Below are 26014 nucleotides of genomic sequence, written 5' to 3'. Positions count from 1 at the left end.
GAACAAAAAAAACCCCATGAGATGTTTGAAGATAATCAAAGCTGCATCCAGATCTCACAAATGGAGAAAATTAAATTCAGAACAAAACACATTGAAACAAAATATCATTATGAATGGGGTGCACAAGAAAAAGAACTTGTAAAATTGATGTATTGTCTGAGTGAACAAATGGTAGCAGATGTGCTAACTAAGCCATTGCCCAGGGATTGTTTCAAAACCCTGAGGGAGAAGTTGGGAATTACAGACTGCAGGATGAGCCGATGAGGAGGAATGTTGGAGCTAGGACTCTGGCAGCATCAGCTCTCAGCTGCAATGTCTCATAGTGACCACTGTGGGGGCGAGGTTAAGGTCATAGATAGAAGTGATGGATTCCATTCCTATTTGTTCTTCCAGTGTTAGTCTCCATTTTGTCTCTCCAGAGATGGCTCTTTATTTATTTTGGACTCTCTCTTCAGCCATGAACTACAGCTGAAATAAGCTGCAGGCTTTTAAAACATTTGTTTGTAACCTTTTCTTTAAATAAATCCTTGAAGTTATTCAATACTAAAGAACTGTCTCAAGACCTCTTACTTTGCTGCTTTCTCACCAAACTGGTTTTGCTCTGCTATTTGGGGACTGAACTGCCATTCTTCCCCTACAAGGCCATCCACGAAAGAGGTCAGAAATCAGTGTAACCTCTAACAAGGATTCCCAGATGTTGTTGACTACAACTCCCAGAATCCCCAGCCAAAGGCCATTGCAGCTGGGGATGCTGGAAGTTGTACTGAACAACATCTGGGAATCCCTGTTAGAGGGAAAACTGGTCAGGATGAGCTTACTTTTGGTATGTGCCCATTTCAGTTGTGTGGGCCGGAAACATACCCTCTGAACCAAGACATGATTAATTTATCTGTGTTGTTGCTAAGTTGGGCAGCTTGTGCAAGATTGCAGTGTAATAGGGCTCTGCTGCCCTGCCTTGTAGTACTGCTCAGAATTTTCCAGCAATGCTCATTTAAAAGGCCCAGAATTACCTCTCAGTAATTTGCTCCTTTGCTGCCAGTGCTCTCCTGCTGCAGTTCTGGGATCTATTAGCAGCTGCTGCTGCTCCTTCTCTCCCTCCCTCTCACTGTAGGGGAGAAATCAGACAGAGAAAACTCCTTACTGGTTCTGCTCCCCGCCTCCCCCTCCGCCAGCTCGCTGTAGACAGTATACTCAGCAAGCCACCAAGCTTAGCTTGGTGCCCCCTTCAGGCAATCATCCAGCTCGCCTTCAGGCAATCATCCAGGCCAGCCCTGCACGGGGGGAAAGGATTTGAATGGGGACATCCTGATTTCTTGCTAAAAGAATGTGCTTAGTCCCACTACACTAGCCCTATAGAAAAACAGAAAGGGTAAGATGAAAAGACAAGAGAAACAAGGGATTTACATGTGAACAAATGAAATTACATGCACTTAGACTTTGTTTTTGTTGGGGGTGAGCACTGAGAGGTCAAGCCACCATCATGAACCAAGTCCCATGTGCTGCTAACACCACCCATTGTAGAAACATAAGTGGGAAGCTCTAATGCAGGTTGTGTGTTCTGTACCTCTTTATTATTCCACCTCCAATTCATGGGAAAGCAGATATGGGTGAGTGCATATAATATTTCCCTGGCATACAATTTCTTTACAAGTAGAAAAAGATGCAGTGGGTACTGATAAGATTCATATTTATAAATATATATATATACACTTTTCAAACAGAAGCAAATATGCCAACCACGATTTCTTCCCTGGATGTCAGATCCTCTTATAGAATTAATGAGTGGTTTAGTAAGACTTACAACAATGTAATGGGATAGAAGTTAAGACTAATTCAACAGAAAATAAATGGATCATTTATTGAATATTCTCATGTTAAGATCTGAGACAAATAATGAAAGGAAAAAGAAAGAATTATGCAGTCTGAAATAGATGAGCTGAACGCACTGGTCATTCACCCATATGGATTCGGTAGAATTACAACCTGGCCTGAAGTTAAGGATGGGGAAATTGCTTAACGAAATAGTGTATGGAGGGAATACAACATCATTATAACCTGTGCTATATTTAACAACCTTCTTTAGCCTCATTAATATATATATGCCCGGTGATTGGCCAGCAAAATCTTTTATCATAGCTGCGCCATTCACTCCTCCACAGTTAAGCGCCTGTCATTGCTTCTATTATAAACCCCTTTTTGAAGAGATTTATCATCTGCAAGTTTCACCTTGAGTTGAAAACTTGGAATGAAGATTCCAAATGACTGATTCTAAGAGGCCTTTGAGTCCTATAGTGGGGAAGGAGATCAGAAACTACAAGACCTGGAACTTTTCCCAGAAACAATTATTTTCTCTTCACAAATTTCTTCTCTGTCTCTTATACCTAGGGATACCACCCGTTCACAATTGTTAAAGCATTGTTCATATTATGGGAGCCCCATCATCCACAGAAAGAAGGAAATCTTAAAGGGATTTAATAGAGAACTGGTGTAATGTACCAGCTTAGGGTCAAATTGTATGTGAAACTAAAGGTTGTTGCTGTGTCCCCATCTTTCTTCCTGGTGGTTTTTTTTAATAGCAACTGTGGGACCCCAATCTGGATTGAAACTGAGATCTTTCATCACAGTTTCTTTAAGAACTGCCAGGATGGGTTCACCCTCCTTCAGTGAGGCATTAATCACTTTTGTGACCCAGTACGGCTGTTCTCATGACTGCTCAAATGTGGGCTAAGGGAGCCCAGCCCACTTTCGAGTGGTTCAACAGCAGCTAGCCCGCCTAAATAAAAGTAAAGTGTGCCATCAAGTTGATTTCGACTCCTGGCACCCACAGAGCCCTGTGGTTTTCTTTGGTAGAATACAGAAGGGGTTTACCATTGCTTCCTCCCACACAGTATGAAATGATGCCTTTCAACATCTTCTTATATCATTTGCTGCCTGATATAGTAGGAGCGGGGATTCAAACCAGCAACCTTCTGATTGTTAGTCAAGCATTTCCCCACTGCGCCACTTAAGGTGACTAGCCTGCCTAAATACCCCTCCGCTAAAACAAGGTTAGCAGAGCGAGTGCTCCGCTAACCCCATTTCTGTGATTGTGACTCACCACGGCGCAGCTCCACACCACAGCGACTCACAAGGAGACCCCCAAGCAGGAGGCTAAAACAAGCCTCCTGGCATCGGGGGTCCCCCCAGAATGCCCTGTGCACTTGTGCGGGACATTCTGAACTTCCGAGGCTGGGCGGCCCCTGATCCCTGCAGTCCCAACCAGCCCCATGACAGAGCCGGTAATCATGCTCCCTAGTGCCCTGATAGTCTGTAGGGAGAGCGGGCCCGCTCTCCCCACAGAACCCTATTAGGCTCTACACACCAATTGTGTGTAGAGCCTCAGTCTCTCAGTCCTAGCATGACTGATTTAATAAGCCAGATGGGCAAGGATCAAGTGTACTTGCAGTAGGTCTAACCCCCCCAGTTATCTTGTTCAAATCCTCAGATTTACAAACTGAAAAATACTGAGAATTCGTTATGGATTCTAAAGACAGACTATGCTCTCAGGTATCATGTAACTTATTAGGCAGAGATGTTTGTTGTTTGGTTTGAATTAGCCGAGAGAGGGAATTAAACTGGAGCCAGTGTCCACTCAAGCACCAGCACCACTCAACGTACTGCCAAGAGACCACTGAACGTGCCGCTTGATGCTGGCCTTGCCCTATGATGGCAACAGCAGCATCAGGGGCCAGGACCACCCCTGCCGCCCTTTTCTATGCTACCTTTCCGCATCTCCGCACTGCCTTAGCTTTGGGGCATGCAGGGGGTTTTTAACTACAAGTCGGATGCGGCAGCGAGGGAACATCATATTACAAGATCTTCAACCAGTTCTAAATGTTTCATGTGAATTGCTAAATGGGAAAAGCTAATCTTGAAAAACTAAACTCCTAGCAACTGGATGCTTGGAGTTGAGCAGGGGGCCTGGATTCAACTCCTCTTCCCTGATCAGTAATTTTTGTTCCACCAAAATACCTTCTTGCACTTAGATCTGGCTGCTTCGTGTGTGCTCCACAGCACACAGTTCGGGAATTACACTAAGCTGTGGTGGGCCCAGAAGAGATGAGTCAAGAGACTTTAATCTTGCCAGGGGCTTTTGATTCACATTCAACCTCTAATGAAGTTTAAGCTTCTTAAGGGGTTGTTACCTCAGAACAACTGATCATGTGATAAAACAGGGAGACCAGAGAGTTTGCTTCTTAGTAAACCTTTGAATTAACACACTTAGAATTTCCATTACTATCCAATGCTTTTTGCAAATCGGCAATGAACAATGAAAAGATTAAAAAGCATGAAAGCTGATTTAGGAACCTACAGATGTTATGCAAAATATATTTATATATTCCTTTCCTTGGCTTGCTAGCCATGATGGTAAACAGAATGTACCACTAATAGGTCAGCTATGGGGAGTTTGCAACAGTATTCAAGTTCAGATATAATATGAATTCTTCCAACCTAATATTGTTCTGTATCCTTTCTGATAAGGTTCTAATTTTCTGGAGGATGCCAAGCTAATCTCATCATGCTTGAGCTGCTTCCATTGTGCCATAAAAAGCATGTATCTGCAAACAGAATGCATCTGGGTTTTTTCTTTCTTTCTTAGAGAGAGAGAATGAGGAATGAGCATTATGCAATTTAGTCTTCTTTAGATCTCTCACTAGATCACTATTATCAGTCTCCGGACCGTAGAACAGCCATTTTGGAAAAGCCCAATGCAGTAATACAGCAATACATTTCAGCAGCTGCCAGATATTTTTTAAAAGAAAGAAAAAGACCTCTGGAGTCCATAGCAAAGGACGGAATGCCGCTATATTCTTGTTCCAAGCCTCTGCTGCCAATGAATCTGAGACTAGTTGCCATTCACAGCCACCATTTCGTACAGAATGATTTCATGTGCACAGTGCACTGCTTCTCCTTCAGGAAAATGAGTTATCTTCCATCTTCTCTTTCTAAGCTGTGTTCCATGCATGGATCAATTAATTGGTGCCATTTATTCAATCAATGCAGGGATTATAGATTGAAAACTGAAGGCACACTCCTGTCAGAAGTTCAGGACCTTAGGTCCAATTGATTTCAGCAGGAAATACTGTATTTAAGCATACACTTAACTCTCCTATTGATATAGTAACACTTCTTTTCAGATGCATCATAACCAGAATAAAGTTTATATTTTTTAGGTATTAGCTGTGCCTGTAAATAACAGAGCTGAAGCACAGCTTATTGGGAGATGGAAACATGTCTGCATTGCATTCAGGTGAACATCTGAAGGTGCAGCAAGATTGTGCTCTCAAGCATGATCCTATCACCAATGTGTTTGTCAGTGGTGCTCCCCAACAAACATCTCTTTGGCATCTCTCTCGACATGACTTGGAATGTGACCAATCAGGATTTCACATTAAGTGGAGGAACCCTTACATGTTTCACTCTGCCCTTTCAAGGAGAGGAGCAAGTGCCCCCTCAGAAAAGAAGTTGCCCCCTACCTGCCCCCCTCATTTCTGTTCCCAGAAATGCACCCTCTAATCCCCCACACTGTGCCATGTGCAGACAAATACTAAATAAGTGGTTGGGGATATGAGGCTGGCAGGTGTGTTGGTGGTGAGACAGGGGTTGGTTGTGAGACACGGACCAAGGTTTGTGGTCCAGTCCAAATTCGGTCTGGACCATGGTTCCACAAACTAGTTCGGTCCAGTTTGGCCCAACCGCGAACCGGACTGGCAGTTCAAGGGCTAATTAGGGCAGTACTAGGGGATAAATAAGTAAGTAAAAGTAAGTAAGCAGGTCCTTACCAGCATGACCACAACTCCAGGCAGATTCCTGGTGCAGAAGTGCTCCCCCAGAATCCTGTGTGCTGCGGCAGCACAGCTTTGGCATTCACTTGGCTTCCGCGCATGTGCAGAGGCCATTTGTATGGTGTTGACCATGCTAGAAGAATAGATGAGATTCCAGAAGAGTGGCCAGTGAGTGCTAAGCTTATAATAGTCTGAGAATGGAGACAGGAAAATTGGATGGGGGTGCTCTATTGAAAGCATTGTGTTGGCAGTAATAAGAAAAATCCATCTGTGGTGTTTGATCTGTGATGGTTCAGTCACACAAACAAGCCATCACAATGTTGCAATCATCAAGTGATCATCATGCATGTGTGAACCAGTTGCAGAGGATCTGGTAAGGAACTTCAAATGTTTACTAGTAGGCAAGATAGATAGATAGATAGATAGATAGATAGATAGATAGATAGATAGATAGATAGATAGACTCAAACACACAAAAAGAGAAAGTGTGAGCCAATCCAGCAGGAGTTAGATTCCAGTAACTTCCTGGAAAAGAAGCCTGCTGCAGAGAAAGAGGGCATCTGCTGAAAGGAAATGTGGTATTGATGGACTGCCAAATGAGAATAGGCTAGTTGGAGCAAAAGAACTGGCACTTGAAGCCTACAGCTGGGAACAACTAGGAAGCTGCTACTTGATCTGGTGGCTCAAGCAATCAGTTGCCAGAACAATGAAAGCTGAATTTGAATTAACAGGCTAACAGTCTCTAGTCTTCTAAGCGCCAGAAGTCCATAGATTTGGTGTGGGACACCAACTACTGCAAATCCTCTTCCAAAGAGCTTGTGGGGGGAACTGGCTACAGTCAGGTCCCTACATTCTTAGTCAAGGTGAAATGAGGACATTGCTGTGTGGCTATTCTTTTCCTGAGAATTATTTGGCAAGAGTAATTTGGATTTGTAAGTAGGATAGCCATGCAATTTTAGCTAAAGCAAAACTAGATGAATTTCAAGTTTCCTGCTCAGGAAAAAACATCTATCTCTTCCATTTCTCCCTATACTATAATAACACGTACGACATGCCATTTGTAGGGTTTGCAAAGCACATCACATGTAGGGCTGTGCACAGGCCCAATTATCAGCCCAATCCCGATTTTGGCCATTCTGACATCCTGCTAATGATGCAGAAGGTGACCAGGTTCGCACCAAGCGGACAACTGTTATCAGTTCAATGCTGAATTGGGCTTGTGTGTGGAGGGGGTGGGGGGTGGGTTACCTTAAAAGAAGAACTGGCTTTTGTGAAGAAAGCAGCTGCCTTCTGACAGCCTCAGTGGTGCCATTTTCCTCCTGTACCTTGTAAGGCAATATTACCTTGTAAGGCAATATTCCCATATGGCAGCTTGGGAGCTAAAGCAAAGAGGAAGTGGCTTGTCTGAGGCCACCTACTGAGTTCATCTTGTCAGTTGGCAGAGGTGAAATTTGAAGAATTCACAGCTTGGCTTCCTAGCTGCTATGCTACACCAAGGATTCATAATATTTTTAAACAAGTGCACAGCAGGGAAAGTAACTTGCCTAGGGAGCAAGAGGTCCCTGGTCGATTCTCCCCTGATATGTTTCCCCAACTATGGGAAACACCTATATTGGGCAGCAGTGATATAGGAAGATGCTGAAAGGCATCATCTCATACTGCACAGGAGATGGCAATGGTAAACCTCTCCTGGGGCTCTATGGTCACCAGGAATCAACACCGACTTAACGGCACAACTTTACCTTACCCATTCTTTCACATACATTCAGCTCAGGCACCCCATAGAGATGTTTAGTATTTGTGTGCACGTACACATACAAATTGAAATGTTACAGTTATGGAAACAGGCTGCTCCCATCACTGGCTTACATCCAGACTAAGTTACTAAGGAGTATTCCCACTGAAATCAATGGGACAAGTAAACTTCTCCAATTAATTTCTGTAAGACTGTTTATGAGTGAGTAACTTAATCTGGTGTAAGCCAGTAACTGGAGTAGCACGTCTCAAAACTGTGACATTTAAATGTGTGTGTGTGTGAGAGAGAGATACATGTATAAATATTTTTAAAAGAAATTTAATTGTTACAGTTTTGAGACAGACCACTGCAATACTAGCTCATAGCCACACTAAACTACTCATAAGGAGTTGTATAGAAATTAATGGGGCACGTTTACTCCCTGTTATAGTTCTGTTAATTTCAATTGGAGTACGCAGTGCTAATTTTCTGAAGCTTCAGTCAGGCTGAGGGGAGGGGTATACTGAGCTTCAGCACATAGTCAACCTATCAGATGCAGAGGAGAAGGAAGGTCTCACACCCTTTCAGCAGCAGACACAGAGCTTCATGCTGGAGATCCTCAGGAAACAAATAATGTGGCTGCAGCATGAGGAGGCAGGAGGGCTCTGAGTACCCCCTAGGAGCTCTAGCCTAGACTGTACTTTTAACTTGGATAAATTCTGGGCCCTACTGCACACTATGGTGACAACTCAGCATGTATGCAGCTGTGCTTGCACTAGGAGGACTTGTACCTCCAAAAAATGTTTGAGAGAACTGAAGACATTTTCATGCCATTTGTGAGATAACTTACATGGTTTTCACATATTCCTACCTGAAACAACTTTGTGGTGAAGCAGTTATTATTTATGTATTGCTCCCTCACTTACTTGGTCCCTCACCATGCTCCCTCACTTACAATGCTCCCTCACTTACTATCACTTACTAACCATGCTCCCTCACATACTATCTTATTGAGACAGCTGGCTGCTGCCCTTGTTATAAGAACATAAAAATGTAAAAACAGCCCTGCTGGATCAGGCCCAAAGCCAATCTAGTCCAGCATCCTGTTTCACTCAGTGGCCCACCAGATGCCTTCGAGAAGCCCACAGGCAAGAGGTGAGGGCCTCTCTCCTGCTGTTGCTCCCCTGTAACTGGTATTTAGAGGCATCTTGCCTCCGAGGCTGGAGGTGGCCTATAGCCACCAGACTAGTCACCATTGATAGATCTGTCCTCCATGAATTTGTCTAAGCCCCTTTTAAAGCCATCCAAGCTAGTGGCCTTGACCACATCCCATGGCAGAGAATTCCATAGATTAATTATGCAATGTATGAAAAAATACTTCCTTTAAATTAAATCTCAAATTTCCTGACCATTAGTTTCATGGGATGAACCCTGGTTCTAGTGTTGTGAAAGAGGGAGGAAAAATTTATCTCTCTACACTCTCTCAATGCTCACATTTCCACCCTTTCCCTTGACTTTCATTCAGAAGCAAGCCGCTCGCCACCTCGTCAGCGGCACAGCTTATTTGCCCCAGCCCTCTTCCCCTGGAGCACCCGGGGGCTGGGAGCTGGCTCCCATTGGTCCCCACTGCTTCTGGGGGCGGGGCCGGAATAGCCATGCCGGCAGCGTGCCTGCGCCGGCTCAGTCCGCCTCTGGTCTGGCTGCAAATGACTCTTTAGTTTTCTTTGTTCTTGAAAATAATCAAACTATATGTCATGACTGTTTCCAATGTCATTGAGTTCCACAGATCACTTGGAAAAATGGTAATGGCTATGTAATTGTTCCATTTGCATACATACTAATGAAATATGCTTTTTCAGGGTTGAAAGAAGTTTGTTGTACATGCTTGAAAGGAATCAAAGATTTCACCTAACTCTCTGCAATTTTATACCTGTTCATACCACTTTTGGGTGAGTTGCAAACAGTTGGTGTCAAATTGAACACTTTTCCAGGGTTGGAAGTGTCTCTCTTCAGGTTATTTGAGAACCACGGCTGGATGCTGTGAGAATGCAGATATACTGTATTCCATCGGACCTCTGAAAAGTATAAGCATGCATATGTATTCAGTACTTGGTTTGGGCCCCTTTTGCAGCAATTACTGCCTCAATGCGGCGTGGCATGGATGCTATCAGCCTGTGGCACTGATGAGGTATTATGGAAGACCAGGATGCTTCATTAGCGGCCTTCAGCAATTATGCATTGTTTGGTCTCATGTCTTTCATCCTTCTCTTGGCAATGCCCCATAGATTCTCTATGGGGTCAGGTCAGGCGAGTTTGCTGGCCAATCAAGCACAGTACACTGTATACTTTTCAGAGGTCCGATATTGTTCTATTCTTCAATCCTTGTCTTATTGGTTCCATGTAATATTCTAATTTTCTGAGATTGTGGATTTGGGGTTTTCATGAGCTGTACGCCATGATCATCACAATTATAACAAATTAAGGCTTGACTTATCTCGCTTTGCATGTAATGCGTCTGTCTCATATATCAGTTTCACCTTTTAGTTTGCATTACTGAAATTAATGGACATTTGCACGATATTCTAATTTTCCGAGTTTCACCTGTACATGGTACAGAAGTGAAGGTGACCATCTTAACTTACAATTTCCATAGGCCTTAAAAGCATGAAAAAATTCTTACTACTTCACTTTTTGATATTTAATTTTTCTTTTGTTTGGATCCTCCAAGGCTTTTATTTGATGGCAATGCTCTAACTGGAGGCATTGGGCCTATGAACATTGGCACCAAACACTCTTTTACATGTTTTTTTCCATGATCTCATCTTTCAGAATGACTCCTGGGATTTCTATGACAATCACTCAATGAAAGAAGCCATGGCTCCCAAATTAAAAGCTTCATGGATAGCCAAATATATGAAAAAGAGCCTTGCAAACCACTGTGGCACATTCACAGCCGCTTTATGCTTTTAATTTATAATCACTTGAATGTATTGATGGCTAATTGCTTTGCACTTGTCTTCTTTTAATAACATTTTATTTTTTCTACAGAAACACATTTGCAGTATGTTTTGATATTAGTCAACTAGTGATAGGTGTAATCTCTCAAACTGAATTGGCTCAGATTAAGCTTTTCAGATTAAGCTTCCCCGCTGCCCCTGCATTGGGGAATAGCTCAGTTTAATCAGAGCCAATCAGGGGTGCACAACTCAAATGCCCCAGCAGGCCAGAACCAACCACAACTTGGCATGCAGGGGCTGAGGTCAATCTTCAGACCCTGACACAGCCTAATCAGGAACATACCAGAGAGTCTGAACCCTGCCTCCTTTTCACCTGCTCGTTATTTCACTTCTTGCAGTAGCCTCTCTTTTTTATTATCAGTTTGCCATTTAAATCCCGCTATTTGACAACATCCTAGGCAATACTCAGTATTCCCAACAAAGCACAAACACAGCTAGCTGTTGCACATCGCAGCATTGTAAGGCAGTGGCAATTGGGCTCTCATTTCCCCATGGAACACATAAGCTCTGCTATGTATTTTCTCATCGTTGTGCTAAGTTATAGCTGTTTTCCCCCTCACAGAAAATAATGGTTAAAAACCCATCAAATACTTGTAAACCTGTTGGTTGTTCAGGATACTTATACACAAAAGTGAATGTGCTGTGGCACTGCCCATTACTATAGCTGCCTGCTTCTGCCCTTCCAGCATCTCTCCTTTGCACCTCAGTCTAGTGGAAAGTGAGTTCAGTGGCACCACAAGTCTCTCGGCTGCAGGCTCACTCCTCACTGGGAATCACCCTTCTCACTGGCAATCACATGATTGCCACTGCTATCTTCTGCTATCTTCTCTGTAGCACTTCCTGCTCTGGCGTCAAACACCTGCCAACAATCTTCACAAGGCTCATGAGAGGCCGGCATTCAGCCACCAATCCCCCTCTCACTCTCTCCTGTTGAGTCTTCATCCCTACTCTCGGCATCTGTCTCACTGTTCCATTATTCTATTTCCTGTTGCTCTGCTCACTTTACCTGCTTCCACCTGCCACCTGCTTGTTCACCTCACACCGGTATTTATTTATTTATTTATTTATTTATTTATTTATTTATTTATTTATTTATTTGAGGCATTTAATATACCGCCCACTCCAAAGACTCCGGACGGTGCACAACAAGATGCAATCAGGCAACATTAAAAATTACATTCTAAATTAAAAACTAAAATAACTACCAAATAACAGAAAAATAAACTACAGGGCAAAAGCCTGGCGAAAAAGAAAAGTCTTCAATAGCGATTTGAAGATCGGTAAGGAAGAGGCTAGCCAGATCTGTAGGGGGAGAGAGTTCCAAAAGAGCGGGGCAGCCACCGAAAAGGCCCTTTCACGGGTCCTAGAGCCCCGAACATCATGTACATCAGGGATCAACAGAAGGGACATCTGAGATGATCCAACTAGATGGGATGTAACTGGATGGGAGAGGTGGGTCTGTAGGTCGACAGGCGACAGGCCCTGCAAGGCTTTGAAGGTCAGAACCAGGACCTTAAATTGAGCTCAGAAGCTAATAGTCAACCAGGGCAATGACTGTAGGAGAGGTGTTGCCCTGTCATTTTTTTCTGGCACCCATGAGTAGGCGAGCCGCTGCATTCTAGACCTGCGGCAGCTTCCCGATCGTCCTCAAAGGTAACCCTAGATAGAGAGCGTTATAATCTAATAATCTAAACAGGAGATAACAAGGGCATGAGTCACTGTCATTCATGACTGCCGATCAAGGTAAGAGAGTAATTGGCAAACCAGATGAAGCTGGGCAAAAGCACTTCTGGCCACAGCTTCCACCTGCTGCTCAAGCAGGAAGCACAAGTCCAAAAGGACCCCCAAATTGTGAACATGCTCTTTTGAGGGCAGCGCCACCCCATCTAAAACAAGGTTCACATCCAGCTGTTGGCCGTTACGAGGGCTGAATAAAAGTAATTCAGTCTTAGTGGTATTAGGTACTGCTCTCCCTTGCTCCCATCAGTGGTCAGGGTTGCACCAGAAACTTCAGGAGCAGAAAATAAATTTTTGCTTCAAGAGCAGAAAAATCACAAATATCTGTAGCATTCCTAATCTTTTGATCTTGCAGGTATGAACAAGCATGTCTGAATGAGCCTTTCATTTGTTACTGGTCGCCTCCGTTAAGCCAGCATGGTGTAGTGGTTAGAGTGCAGGACTAGGACTGGGGAGACCCGAGTTAAAATCCTCATTCAGCCATGAAACTAGCTGGGTGACTCTGGGCCAGTCACTTCCCACTCAGCCTAACCTACTTCACAGGGTTGTTGTGAAAGAGAAACTCAAGTATGTAGTACACCACTCTGGGCTCCTTGGAGGAAGAGTAGGATATAAATGTAATTAATAATAATAATAATAATAACAATAATATTCCCCCAGTGAGGCACTACCTTGGCGTGGTTGTGGGGCTTGTGTGCTCTGAGGAAGGTGAGAGCTATGCCAGAGGTCCAACCATACTGGACAGGTCTCACCAGAGGAGCCAGACAAAGAGTGCCTCTCCCATCAACAATATGGTGAGACGTAACTTTAATAAATCTATACCGGATCGGTCATCACCCGGGTCAACAAGGACCGTGCCAGGTGCTATAGTCCGGGGACATCTGGTGGAAAGTGGGCAACAGGACTCAGGAACTTCAGTTGAACAACAAGGGCTGGAGACTGCAAGGTTACTGGAAGAAACCTCGTTTAACCGAAAAAAATATACGAAAAATGCCAACAAGGAAATATAGATCTGCTATTACAAGTCTAGTCCAATTAGAAGAGGTTATTTTTTTAAAAAATGTACCAAATTTGGAAAGAGAAGCATCCAGATACAGAAATAACAGAACAAAGGCTAGCAGACCAAAGAAGATACATAATAAGAAATAAAGTATTCACAGGAGTTGAGCTGGAAGAACTGCAAAGAGCAACACAGGCTCAAGATATGGAATAAGAATTACCACCAATTGAAGAAGTTGCTCAGGCGCAGGTGGAGGAGGTGTCGGAAATCGAGGATGCCACTGTTACTGAACTGATTCTAAATCAAAACCAGGCAACCTCCCCTTTGCCTTCACCTCAAAAACCCAAATGCCGCTTAACAGAAAAGCAACAATAACTAAAGCAAAAAATAACTGAGCACATGAACCAAACAACCACCAGGGTACGACTTCCAGCTCTAAAAACAATTGCCAAAATCAAGTCGCTCAGGCAGAAATAACAAACAATAATTTGCAAGAAACAAACAAACCAATGTACAGTACAGCAACAATAACAATACAAGAGCTCGAATATAAGACCAGTGGACCTGTAAAAAAAGAAAGTAGTACATCACCTAAATGGAAGATTAGATTAGAAAATAAAATCTCCAGGTTTAGATCAGATGCTGGTAAATTGAAAGATATGAAAGACAAGAAGCTGAAGAATGAAGACACCAAACAGTATCTGATCCAAAAATACCACCTAGATTCAAGGAAAATTAGAGAAGTCCTGGAAATAATAAAACAGCAAAGAACAGCAGTGTCAAAGAAGATTAGCAGGTATGAAGCCAGAATTACACAACACAGGCAGAATCTCCAATTCCAGTTGAATCAGAGACATTTCTACCAAAGCATAGAAGGAGAAACTGCAAGAAACCTAGAAACACCACATAAAGAAGAAACAGTGCAATTCTGGGAGAAATTATGGGACAATCCAATAGATTATAATTAAAAAGCAGGCTGGATGAGAGAGGTCAAAAATGTAACCAACAAATGCAAGATCTAATAATAACACCAGAATTAATAAGTGAAAGAGCAAAGAAAATTAAAAATTGGACTGCACCAGGCGACGATGAACTGCATGGCTTTTGGCTTAAACACCTAACAAGCCTTCATAAACAACTATCAAAACAGTTCAATCACATTTTGCAAGGAGGTGATATTGAACAATGGCTAACAACTGGGAAAACTCATCTCATCATGAAAGACCCAGCAAAAGGTGCAGTTCCAAGTAATTATAGACCGATCACCTGTCTGCCAACCATGTTCAAATTATTAACTGGAATAATAGCAGATGAAGTGATGCAACACTTATTAATTAATAAACAGCTTTCAGTTGAACAGAAAGGAAATTGCCCGAACACCAGAGGCACAAAAGACCAGCTGCTGATTGACAAAATGATTTTAGAAAACTGCAAGAGAAGAAAAGCAAATCTAAGTGTTGCAAAGATTGACTAGAAGAAAGCCTTCGATTCATTGCCTCACACATGGATACTAAAATGTTTAGAAACAACTGGTGTCAGCAAAAGCATTCAGATTTTTTTTTTAAAGCAATGAGCATGTGGAGTACATAGTTAACAATCAATGGTGAGACACTTGGACAGGTTAGCATTAGAAGAGGCATTTTCCAAGGGGACTCACTATCCCCTCTATTGTTTGTAATCGCCATGACCCCACTTTCACAAATACTCAACAAAACAGGCCTCGGATACCAAACATCTAAAACATCAAGTCAAATCAGACATCTGCTGTACATGGACGATCTGAAGTTGTATGGAAAGTCCCAGTCAGAAATCGAATCACTGCTAAACACTGTCCATATATTCAGTAGCGATATAGCAATGGAGTTTGGACTAGACAAGTGTGCTGCATTAATAATGAACAGAGGGAAAAGAACAAAAACAGAAGGAATAGAACTGCCCAATGGAAGCAAGATCAAGAACCTGGAAGAGAAAGAACATTACAAATACCTGGGCATTCTCCAGGCTGATAACATCACACACACTGAAATTAAAAGAAAAATTGGAAGTCAATACATCAGGAGAGTTAGAAAAATCCTCAAGTCCAAACTCAATGGCGGGAACACCATACAAGCCATAAACACCTAGGCTATACCTGTTATCAGATACACTGCAGGAATAATAGACTGGACCCAGGGAGAGCTAGAGATGCTAGATCGTAAGACCAGGAAAATCATGACCATCAATCATGCTCTGCACCCCCGCAGTGATATAGATAGGCTATACCTCCCTTGCAGCTCAGGTGGAAGAGGAATGCTGCAAGTCCATCAAGCAGTATAGGAGGAAAAAAGAGGCCTTGAAGAATATATCAAGGACAGTGAAGAAGATGCACTTAAAATAGTCAATCACAAGAAACTATTCAACACCAATGAAACAAAGCAGGCCTACAAGAAAGAACAAGTCAAGAACCGAGCAGAAAAATGGAAAAATAAGCCGCTGTTTGGTCAATATTTGCACAATATAAGTGGAAAATCAGACATCACCAAGACCTGGCAATGGCTTAAGAATGGCAACTTGAAGAAAGAAACAGAGGGTTTAATACTGGCTGCACAAGAACAGGCACTAAGAACAAATGCAATAAGAGCAAAAGTTGAAAAGTCAACAACAAACAGCAAGTGCTGCCTTTGTAAAGAAGCAGATGAAACCGTGGACCACCTAATCAGTTGTTGTAAAAAGATCGCACAGACTGACTACAAACAAAGGCATGACAAAGTAGCAGGGATGATACACTGGAACATCTGCAAAAAATACAAGCTACCTGTAGCCAAAAATTGGTGGGACCATAAAATTGAAGAAGTGGTAGAAAAGGAAGATGCAAAAGTATTATGGTACTTCCGACTACAAACAGACAAACATCTGCCACACAATACACCAGATATAACTGTAGTCGAGAAGAAAGAAAAACAAGTTAAAATAATCGACATAGCAATACCAGGGGATAGCAGAATAGAAGAAAAAGAAATAGAAAAAATCACCAAATACAAAGATCTACAAATTGAAATTGAAAAGCTGTGGCAGAAAAAGACCAAAATAATCCCAGTGGTAATTGGCACCCTGGGTGCAGTTCCAAAAGACCTTGAAGAGCACATCAACACCATAGGGGCCACAGAAATCACCATCAGCCAATTACAAAAAGCAGCTTTACTGGGAACAGCCTAGAGGTGAAACTCGGAAAATTAGAATATCATGCAAAAGTCCATTAATTTCAGTAATGCAAATTAAAAGGTGAAACTGATATATGAGACAGACGCATTACATGCAAAGCGAGATAAGTCAAGCCTTAATTTGTTATAATTGTTATGATCATGGCGTACAGCTCATGAAAACCCCAAATCCACAATCTCAGAAAATTAGAATATTACATGGAACCAAGAAGACAAGGATTGAAGAATAGAACAATATCGGACCTCTGAAAAGTATAAACATGCATATGTATTCAGTACTTGGTTTGGGCCCCTTTTGCAGCAATTACTGCCTCAATGTGGCGTGGCATGGATGCTATCAGCCTGTGGCACTGATGAGGTATTATGGAAGACCAGGATGCTTCATTAGCGGCCTTCAGCAATTCTGCATTGTTTGGTCTCATGTCTTTCATCCTTCTCTTGGCAATGCCCCATAGATTCTCTATGGGGTCAGGTCAGGCGAGTTTGCTGGCCAATCAAGCACAGTACACTGTATACTTTTCAGAGGTCCGATATTGTTCTATTCTTCAATCCTTGTCTTCTTGGTTCCATGTAATATTCTAATTTTCTGAGATTGTGGATTTGGGGTTCTCATGAGCTGTACGCCATGATCATCACAATTATAACAAATTAAGGCTTGACTTATCTCGCTTTGCATGTAATGCGTCTGTCTCATATATCAGTTTCACCTTTTAATTTGCATTACTGAAATTAATGGACTTTTGCACGATATTCTAATTTTCCGAGTTTCACCTGTATATTCTGCGACGATATCTAGAACAACAGCAACAACATTGACAATAAAATTCTGGCATCCCAGGTCCTTGGGAAGGACTCGATGTCTGGATAAAACAAACCAGTCAATAACACCTGTCTGACTGTGTAATAATAATAATAATAATAATAATAATAATAATAATAATAATAATAATAATAATAATAATAATAATGATATTGCTAATTCAGTTACTGGTCTGAAAACCAGGAGCATCAAGCTTCTAAGGAAACATGCATTCATCATAACTGTTTGGCAGATGTGATGATAGAAGACAACTGTAGTCTTAAGTTAAAACTTCCTTTAGATGCATTCTATAATCCCAAATATGCAAAGGATTAGTCATTGCTTAATTTATGTTTGATGCAGAAGGTCAGTTATTGCAAATCATCTTGCCAGTAGTATTTTAATTTACTTCAAAACATGGCTTTCATTAACAGATTGACAAGTACATTGCCAATATTTTCCTTGGCCAGTCCTCTGTGCATCATGTAATAAAAGATGTATAAAATGCTTCCATTTGTATTAAGCACAGTGATCCAGGCCCATCCCTGATGAAACATTACAGCAGCCAAAAGAAGGTCTGTCTGGGATTCAATCTGGCTCATATACACAGAAGGAACAGCAGCATTTCATTTTAACATATTGTAATATCAGGTCATTTAATGCAGCCCTCTGCATTAGGTGGTTGTTTTCTACACATACATTCACATATTACGACACAACTCTCTACATGCATACATGCAGCAGAATTTGGGGCTTCCTTCAGATTCCTGCTTAGATGAAAATTTCTGAAGCTATTACCACAATCGGTAGAATGCATGCTAAGGGAGCCTAGCCTGCTTTCTATTGATCGTGGGAACCACCGGTTCCCAGGTGGCTAGCCCACGTAATTCCCCCTCCCCTTAAACAAGGTTAACGGGCGAGTGTTCCATTAACCTCATTTTATTGCTTCTGTGCCACCGCAGCATGCAGTGACACACAAGCAGACCCCGACAAGGAGGCTGCAAGCAGCCTCCCAGGCTCGGGGGTCTTCCCCCCCCCCCGAATGCCCTGAGCACTCATGCGGGGCAACCTGGGACTTCTGGGGGCTGAGTGGGCCCTGATCCCCACAGCCCCCTCTGGCTCCGTGACAGAGCCATGGGCAGCCAATCTGGCAGCCCAGGGCTCCGGGCATGATCATCTGCAGGGAGAACGGGCTAAGCCTGCTGCCCCCGCAGACCTTGTCAAGGCACTTCGCAGCAATCATGTGAAGCACCTCACTGAATAGTTTTAGGCAAGTCGCTATCACTCAGTTTAATATCAGTGCCACAAAAACATTGTAGCCAAAATAGCCTAAGTCATACTTGCCATGCTTCTGAGGGCACCTAAAGGCATTTTCACCTTCCAGGAAAGATTTCTTAATGGATTGATTACATGGCCACTGCAAAAATAAACAGGAGCCCACTTTTCTCTGTCTCTGTCTCTTCCCAAACCAGTGTATCTCTAAGGCAGATGTCACAGTTAATATCATTTTTGCAGCACTCCTCTTACTACTGGTGTGATTACAGAGCCCTTGTTACTGCCTCAGTTTAATATACAGACCCTTCATTCTTTTGCTACACTATTTTATACTTACTTAGGTTAAATAGTCGTACCCCATCTCTCTTGTTGCTTGAAGTAGCTTATGGAAACAGTAAAACACTAAAAACAGTCACAACTCCTAACTACACATAAACCAAACCATAATGAAACCCACATTATCAGTCATGATAACAGCAGAAGCTACCCAGTGATTTAATGAGGCTAAGGGAGCCTAGCCCGATTTTTCCTGACTGTGAGAACCACCGGGCTTAAAGGCGAGCCCGGATTCTCCTAAGTGGGTCACCCGCTTAACTACCCTTCCCCTAAGCCCAGGTTGCTCCGCTAACCCGGGCTTTCAGATCGTGTCTTGCCACGGCGTGGCTCCACGCCACGGCAACTCACGAGGGGACCCCTGACTGGGAGGCTAAAAAGCAGCCTCCCGGCTCGGGGGTCTCTCCAGCATGCTTGTGCACTCACGCAGAGCATGCTGGAACATTCCGAGCATGCTGGAACTTCCACTTCCAGCTGAGGACGGCAATGGGGCAGCAGAGAGGTACACTGCCACCCCGAGGAGCTTTGATACAATGGAGTGCCGGCTGGGGGGATGCGGCAGGAGGGGTAAGTGGACCTCCCCAGCCCTTAAGGTAGCACCTCCACCACCTCCGAAACGTAGAGAAGTGGTTCCGGGCATATCCCTAATTGTGTGTTGGTACACAGCTCAGCGTGCCACCTGCACACAAGTAGCCTCCCAGCCTGTATCAGGAGGCTCCCCACAATGCACCGCACACTCGTGGGGTGCATTGTGGGAGTTCCGGGGGCCTCCTGGCCCCCAAACCACCTGACTGCCAGTAGCAGCCGGTGAACGTCTGGCCGATGGATCCGCTCGGAAAAGGACAGTCTGTGGGGGAGGTAAGTATTTCGAGACTTCCTCCCCTCACTCCTTTTGAGCCCTTTCTCCCATTGTGAGAAAGGGCTCAAGGTGTCGTGGCAGTTCTGTGTCTCTTAGAATGCCAAGTTCCATTCCTACTATCAAACCAATTCATAGATAGTAAAGATCTACATAACACATCTTGATAAACTTCCACCATTGCCCTGGGTGCAGCTGAATTGTTTCACCTTCTCTGTACTGTAACAAGGATGAATGCCATCCCTAGAGGAACTGTATTATGTGTGTAGCAGCAACAACTAATTCTGTAGTTGAAGGCAGCTGTATTTATGCAGATAAAAATCCCTTACTTAACAATACTGCAGTGCCTCCTAAAGATCAGCTGTGGATTAAACAGGCTTTTCTCCTGCTCTGCTGAGATTTGGGGGTTTTTTTCCCCCACAGGAAAGAATCTTCTGCTATTTGAAAAGGATAAACTTAAATGGCTGTGATAATTTTAATCGCTGGCTTTGCCATTAATTTTTTTTTAAGACGACAGACTTTTTAAAAAAGAAAGAAAAGAAAAAAAGATATGTGCTTTTGAGCCATGAACTTGTCTCCCTGATCTTCATCTGCCTGGATTGCCATGATAGCTGATTAGCTCCCGTGGATGCCCAATTATAAGCTTTAGAAAATCAGTCAAAGAAGCAAATTAATGCTTGGGGGAGCATTAGAGAGAAGAGAAAGTTTTAATCTTTTCAGAGTTGTGGATGTACAAAATATCATCGGCTTTTCAGGGCATTAACAAGAATATCAGTATGGACTAAAAGAATCTATAGCATTCTTAGTTTCATGAGGTATGTATTAAAATCTGAAAAACCATACATATTCTGATTATTTTGACTTATTAAGACACTCTCTTGTTGTTAGTATTAAACATGCTGCTTATTCAATGCATGTAAATACTTTCATTGCTCTCCATCTGAAGATATTGCTTATTTAGTAAAACTTTCATCTGGGGCTTAGGTAAATATTTTAGATGCCTTTAGAACAACATCTATGTGGAATTCAAACTGAAATTAGTTTGTTTTACTCTGAGCATATACATGAATATGTTTATCTCTCAGAATGGTCTGAAAGCATTATGGTACCATAAGAGGAAATCTACATAAATACCCAGGTAGACCAGTCCTCCGAGGCAGGCTGATACGCTAAATCCAGAGTGGAGGGCTGGTCAATCCGCTGATCGCAATCAGTAGACCAGCTCTCCTGTTTTACCAGAGAGAGCTGGTATACCAATTGGTGTTGATGGGTAGACCAGTCTACCAAGGTGGAAAGATGCACGAAGAGTGGAGAACTGGTCTATCCACCAACCCCAATTCATAGACCAGCTCTCCCCAGAAATAGTGCCATCTTGAGGCCTGTTTTTCTAGCAAAATTATTATTTATTATTATTTATTTGATTTCTATACCGCCCTTCCAGAAATGGCTCAGGGCAGTTTACATAGAGAAATAATAAATAAATAAGATGGATCCCTGTCCCCAAAGGGCTCACAATTTAAAACAAACATAAGATAGACACCAGCAACAGTCACTGGCTATACTGTGTGGGGGTGGATAGGGCCAGTTACTCTCCCCCTGCTAAATAAAAGTTAATCACCACATTAAAAGGTGCCTCTTTGCCAAGTTAGCAGGGGTTAGCAGGAGTTAGCAGGAGCAAATGGGATCAAAAGGGTGTTTGAATCACTTGAATTATTTTGGGTCAAACTGGGGGTGATTTGCTTTGATCCTGAATTGGGCCCTCTATTTTTATATATTATATTTTATAATGAATAATGTTTGAAGATGAAATCCTACAAATCTCAAACTGTAATTTTACTTCCCTTTTGCAAGCACATTAATAAAAATTCCTATTACATATATTTAACTTCTTGAACTTTCCTATTAGTTTGATAAATGCAAAATGATTTGACTGGTCAATGGTGGGTCTCACCTACTAGTGTGCATGTGTGTGTTGGTTGGTTAGTTTGTGAGAAATCAAATCATACCTCCCGATGAACTAAAGATACCAAATTTCGCATACACGATCAGCCACTGAAATTATCTGAATGCATTACTTTTTACATTGGAATATGATTGATGAAAATATTATTATTATTATTATTATTATTATTATTAATTAATAATAATTCTGAATACCATACTTGCCAGTTACCTACAGATAATAAATTTTGCTTGAACAATTCTGCCACTTTAATTAGCAGAATGCACACTTTTTATACCAGAATATGTTGGAGCAAAGGTTTAAATACTTTTAAAAAATATTTTTAGAAGAAATTCTGAATATAATCATATTTTAACTGTTATTGCTCTTAACAGATTTTAAACAATCAATAATCTGATCAATAATTTCAAAATGACATCATGCCCAAGAGAAGCAGATCTTTCTCAGATTCAAATTTACTATGATTCAATAAAATCAATGAAGCTTGAAGTTGAAATCCTACAAATTTCAAACTTTTATTTCCCTTTTGCAAGCACATTAATCAAAAATTCTATAACATGTAAGTGTAATCTATGCAAAATTATCTAGCCCGATCAATGATGGGCCTCAACTATTTGTGTGTGTGTATTAAAAAAACTGGGGGCGGGGGGGCGGGAAGAAGAATCAGACAAGGATAGAGGCAGAGGCCTCGGAGACCTGCTTCAGCTTGACTGTCTCACCCCTATATGGCGATTTAACATCAGTTGTCCTATACGAGAGAAGAGAGGCAGGCAAAGATATCATATGCCTGCTCCACCTAGACTTTCTCCCCATCACCCACAGGGTTGTTTAAGATCATCTGCTTTGTGAGGGAGCAAGTCTGAATTTGTTTTGTTAAATCTGAAATTTAACTGTGCATTATATCGGATCTGACTGCACTGTTGGATCTGACATTGGCCATGTCAGGATATGTCGGAATTAATCTAACATGGCTGTAATTAGCTTCTATTATGTCAGAAATATTGGAATAGGCTTTCATTATGTTGAATTCTTGTTAAAATTGTTAGAGCTCTTGGAATTAAAAAGAGCAGTTTAAGGGATTCTGGAAGCAAAACAATGCTGCCAAAGTGAAATGTCTTTGAAGATGTTGAGGTGGAAAGAAGGAAGATTTTTGGTGTGACAGATGAAGCTGGTTATTAGCAATTCATCATGTCAATATAGGTGAGTTTATTGCCTTCAAATCACAGTGCCTCTGGGGGGAACAAAGATTCCTTTATTATCCTTGCTCAACTGCTTTTCACCCTTTACTTTGTGGAAATAATGTGTTCACATAATATATCACTAGGGTCACAGCTGGAGCTAGAGGTGCTTAGTGGTTAATAACACATTACTTAGGAATGGGATGGAAAAGGGGTAGGGGTACTACTCTTTTCAGGTGAAGGCAAGGAACAATTTCTTCCAATGTAGGCATGCTTAATTGTCATATATGAAGCTTTGGTTTCTGCACATTTTGCAATGTTCTGCCATAAACGTTTAGGTTTTAATTTCTGGTATATTTTTAAATTGTTAAATTGTTTTAAGTTTTTGTAAATGTTTTTAACTTGTTTTATGCTATTGTTAACTGCCCAGAGATGAAAGTTTGGGGCGGTGTACAAATTAGATAGATAGATAGATAACAAAACGGTTATAGCAGTTTAAGAACTTTTTAAAAAATTGAGTGACCAGGGACCATCTTGCTCTGAGGGGAGCAGAGAAGTGAAACTAAGGCCCAAGTAAAGATGTAAATGTGCGGCTTGATATATTGTGATGATGATGATCACTGAAAGTGTGAAGAGTGATATGAGTTCTGATAATGATTTACAAGAGCCACTATCATTTTCACTGATCCACCTAACTTTTATTAGCATCTTCCACAAAGAGTTAAAGACCTATATTGAAAAAAGAAATAATTCCTTCTTTGTTTACATTTCACTGCCAAAACTTCCTTTTGAGTTCACTGGGCTTATGAAGAACCCTCCTGCTATCCCTCAGGGAATATATATCTTTTCCTAATACAACATGAAACAGGAATTTTTGACATGTCTGTAAATAAAGTCAAATCATACTCTTCCCAAATGACACCTTCGGATATACATGGAAGCCTGTAACAAGTCTACTGAATCAAACATGAAGTGATGACCAGAGAATAAGTACTTTTTATGGCTAGTCCCATCTTTGGTTAGCAAGCAATGGGGAAGACATACATATCCAATAAAACCAGATAATGTTTTTTTGCTCTGTTCCCATTGGCATTCTGATGCTATGAATGGAGCTACTGTAGATTTGTTGAGCTAATGCACCTGATTTGAATCGCATACACTAAAGCTGGAAATATATGACAGATGCACAGGAAAACAGTGGACACTCACAGCCTACATCCATGTTGCCCAAACCTCTGAAGCTATGGCACACTTTTTTTATCTCTTAACATGTGGAGACACATTTCAGTCTCAAAGGTTTTATTTTAGAATGTGCAAGAGTGAGAATGGCCTGTTTTCAGAGGAGTTCACTCCTGTGTTTCTCTTGTGGGTGTTGCGAAAAACAGCTTATCTTCGGGCTGCAACCAGCACCCCTCTCTATGATTTGGAACTGTGGAACCACAGCTTCCATATTGGGACACCTGAGCTCAGGGGATTGTGAACTCTGCGCATGCCTACATTTGGCAAACTATGTAATTTGGTCACTTAGCACAAGCAAGGCAAGGAACAATGCTACCCAAGTCACCATAACAAAGGACTGAAGGGAATCATCCCCCAAACCTCTTTTTGAGGCTCTACACATGATCCATGTGTATCCGGGTGCTGTGGGGAGAAAGGGCTTAGCCCACTCTCCCCACAGACGAGCAGGGAGCTTGCCCTGGGTGGCCGGATCGATCACCCACACGACCACCGGCTCTGTCACAGAGCCAGTAGGGGTGGCAGGGATCGGGGGCCGCCTGGCCCCTGGAAGTCCCAGGATGCCTCGCGCAAGTGCGCGGGGCATTCCGGGAAGACCCCTGAGGCCAGGAGGCTTGTTGTAGCCTCCCGGTTTGGGATCTACTTGTGTTGCCATTGTGCAGAGATGTGCCATGGTGGCACATGATCAACTAAATGGGGCTAGTGGAGCACTCACTGCTAACCTCACTTAAGGGAAGGGGTATTTTGTGAAGTTTGCTGCTGGGAGCCACGTGGCTCCTGCTTCAGTCCCTCCAGCAAGGGTTTGTGACTTGTGCATGGCCCCAGGGCACAAATTTGCCTACTTGTACCTCAGATCCAAATACATGCACTCAGAACCTATATTGGAATCTATACTGGAAGCTGTATTGGGACCTGCACAGTGGTCTGCCTGGATTTACACCATACTGGTTCTTAAGACTGGGTGGGGTAGCTCTACGCCACTTACCTTTTCATCTTCCTGCTTTTCTACTGCAATGAGAAGACCTGATTGGCTGCCCATCTACAAGTTCACCGGACACACCACCAGATCAGGATTAGTAATACTTACCTCCTGCTCCTCTGAATCTCCTCGTCACCGTTCTCTTTCCTCTCCATCTCTGCAGCCAAAGCCCTTTTCTATGGCAAACCTTAAGCTGATTTATTTACAATTTGAACCTTAAGCTAAAATTCCTCCTTGTGAGATTCTTGTTAAGACTGCTAATTAAGGTTTGATTGCCAGCCTAACCAACCTTTACTTTCCTGCATCCCAATTTCATCCCCAATAACTCTGTTGTACTGCATCTATGTTTCTTTGTTACTTCCATAACCCAAACTCTGCTCAAATCAATACTGTAATAGACTGCTCCCCAACAGTCAAGCAAATTTCCTCATGCTAATCCCAAAAGTATAGTAAAAGTATAGGAGCCCCTGGTGGCGCAGTGGTAAAACTGCTGCCCTGTAACCAGAAGGTTACAAGTTCGATCCTGACCAGGGGCTCAAGGTTGACTCATCCTTCCGAGGTCGGTAAAATGAGTACCCAGAATGTTGGGGGTAATATGCTAAAAATCATTGTAAACCGCTTAGAGAGCTCCGGCTATAAAGCGGTATATAAATGTAAGTGCTATTGCTATTGCTATTGCTATTGCTATAGTTGGAGTGTCCTAGCCAAGCACTCCAGAGCAGATTTCTTAACATGGGCTTGCCGCTTCTGAAGGCAGGAATTCTGCTGCAGCTCTGTATCCGGGAGTGACTGAATGATCCAACGGCACCTGCTGAAGAGAAACAGTAGAATTCTCAATCCCAGTAGAGGCTGATTGGAAGGAGACAAGGGCAGAGTAGGAA

At 42.4% G+C, this 26014-nt stretch overlaps 1 long non-coding RNA gene across 1 annotated transcript in view; it reads right to left on the bottom strand.

The window, feature by feature from the left end:
* LOC128327049 (uncharacterized) overlaps positions 1-25516 on the bottom strand; it is a 112044-nt gene extending 86528 nt beyond the window's left edge. Inside the window, exon 1 of the long non-coding RNA XR_008308426.1 lies at positions 25242-25516. This is a non-coding gene — a long non-coding RNA (uncharacterized LOC128327049). The remainder of the gene's footprint in view (positions 1-25241) is intronic.
* Between the last annotated feature and the right edge of the window lie 498 nt (positions 25517-26014).

Source organism: Hemicordylus capensis, chromosome 5 (genome assembly GCF_027244095.1).
Source record: "Hemicordylus capensis ecotype Gifberg chromosome 5, rHemCap1.1.pri, whole genome shotgun sequence".
Classification (NCBI taxonomy): domain Eukaryota; kingdom Metazoa; phylum Chordata; class Lepidosauria; order Squamata; family Cordylidae; genus Hemicordylus; species Hemicordylus capensis.
The sequence above is the reverse complement of the archived record's forward strand: the minus strand, read 5'-3'. Positions and strand labels throughout refer to the sequence as shown.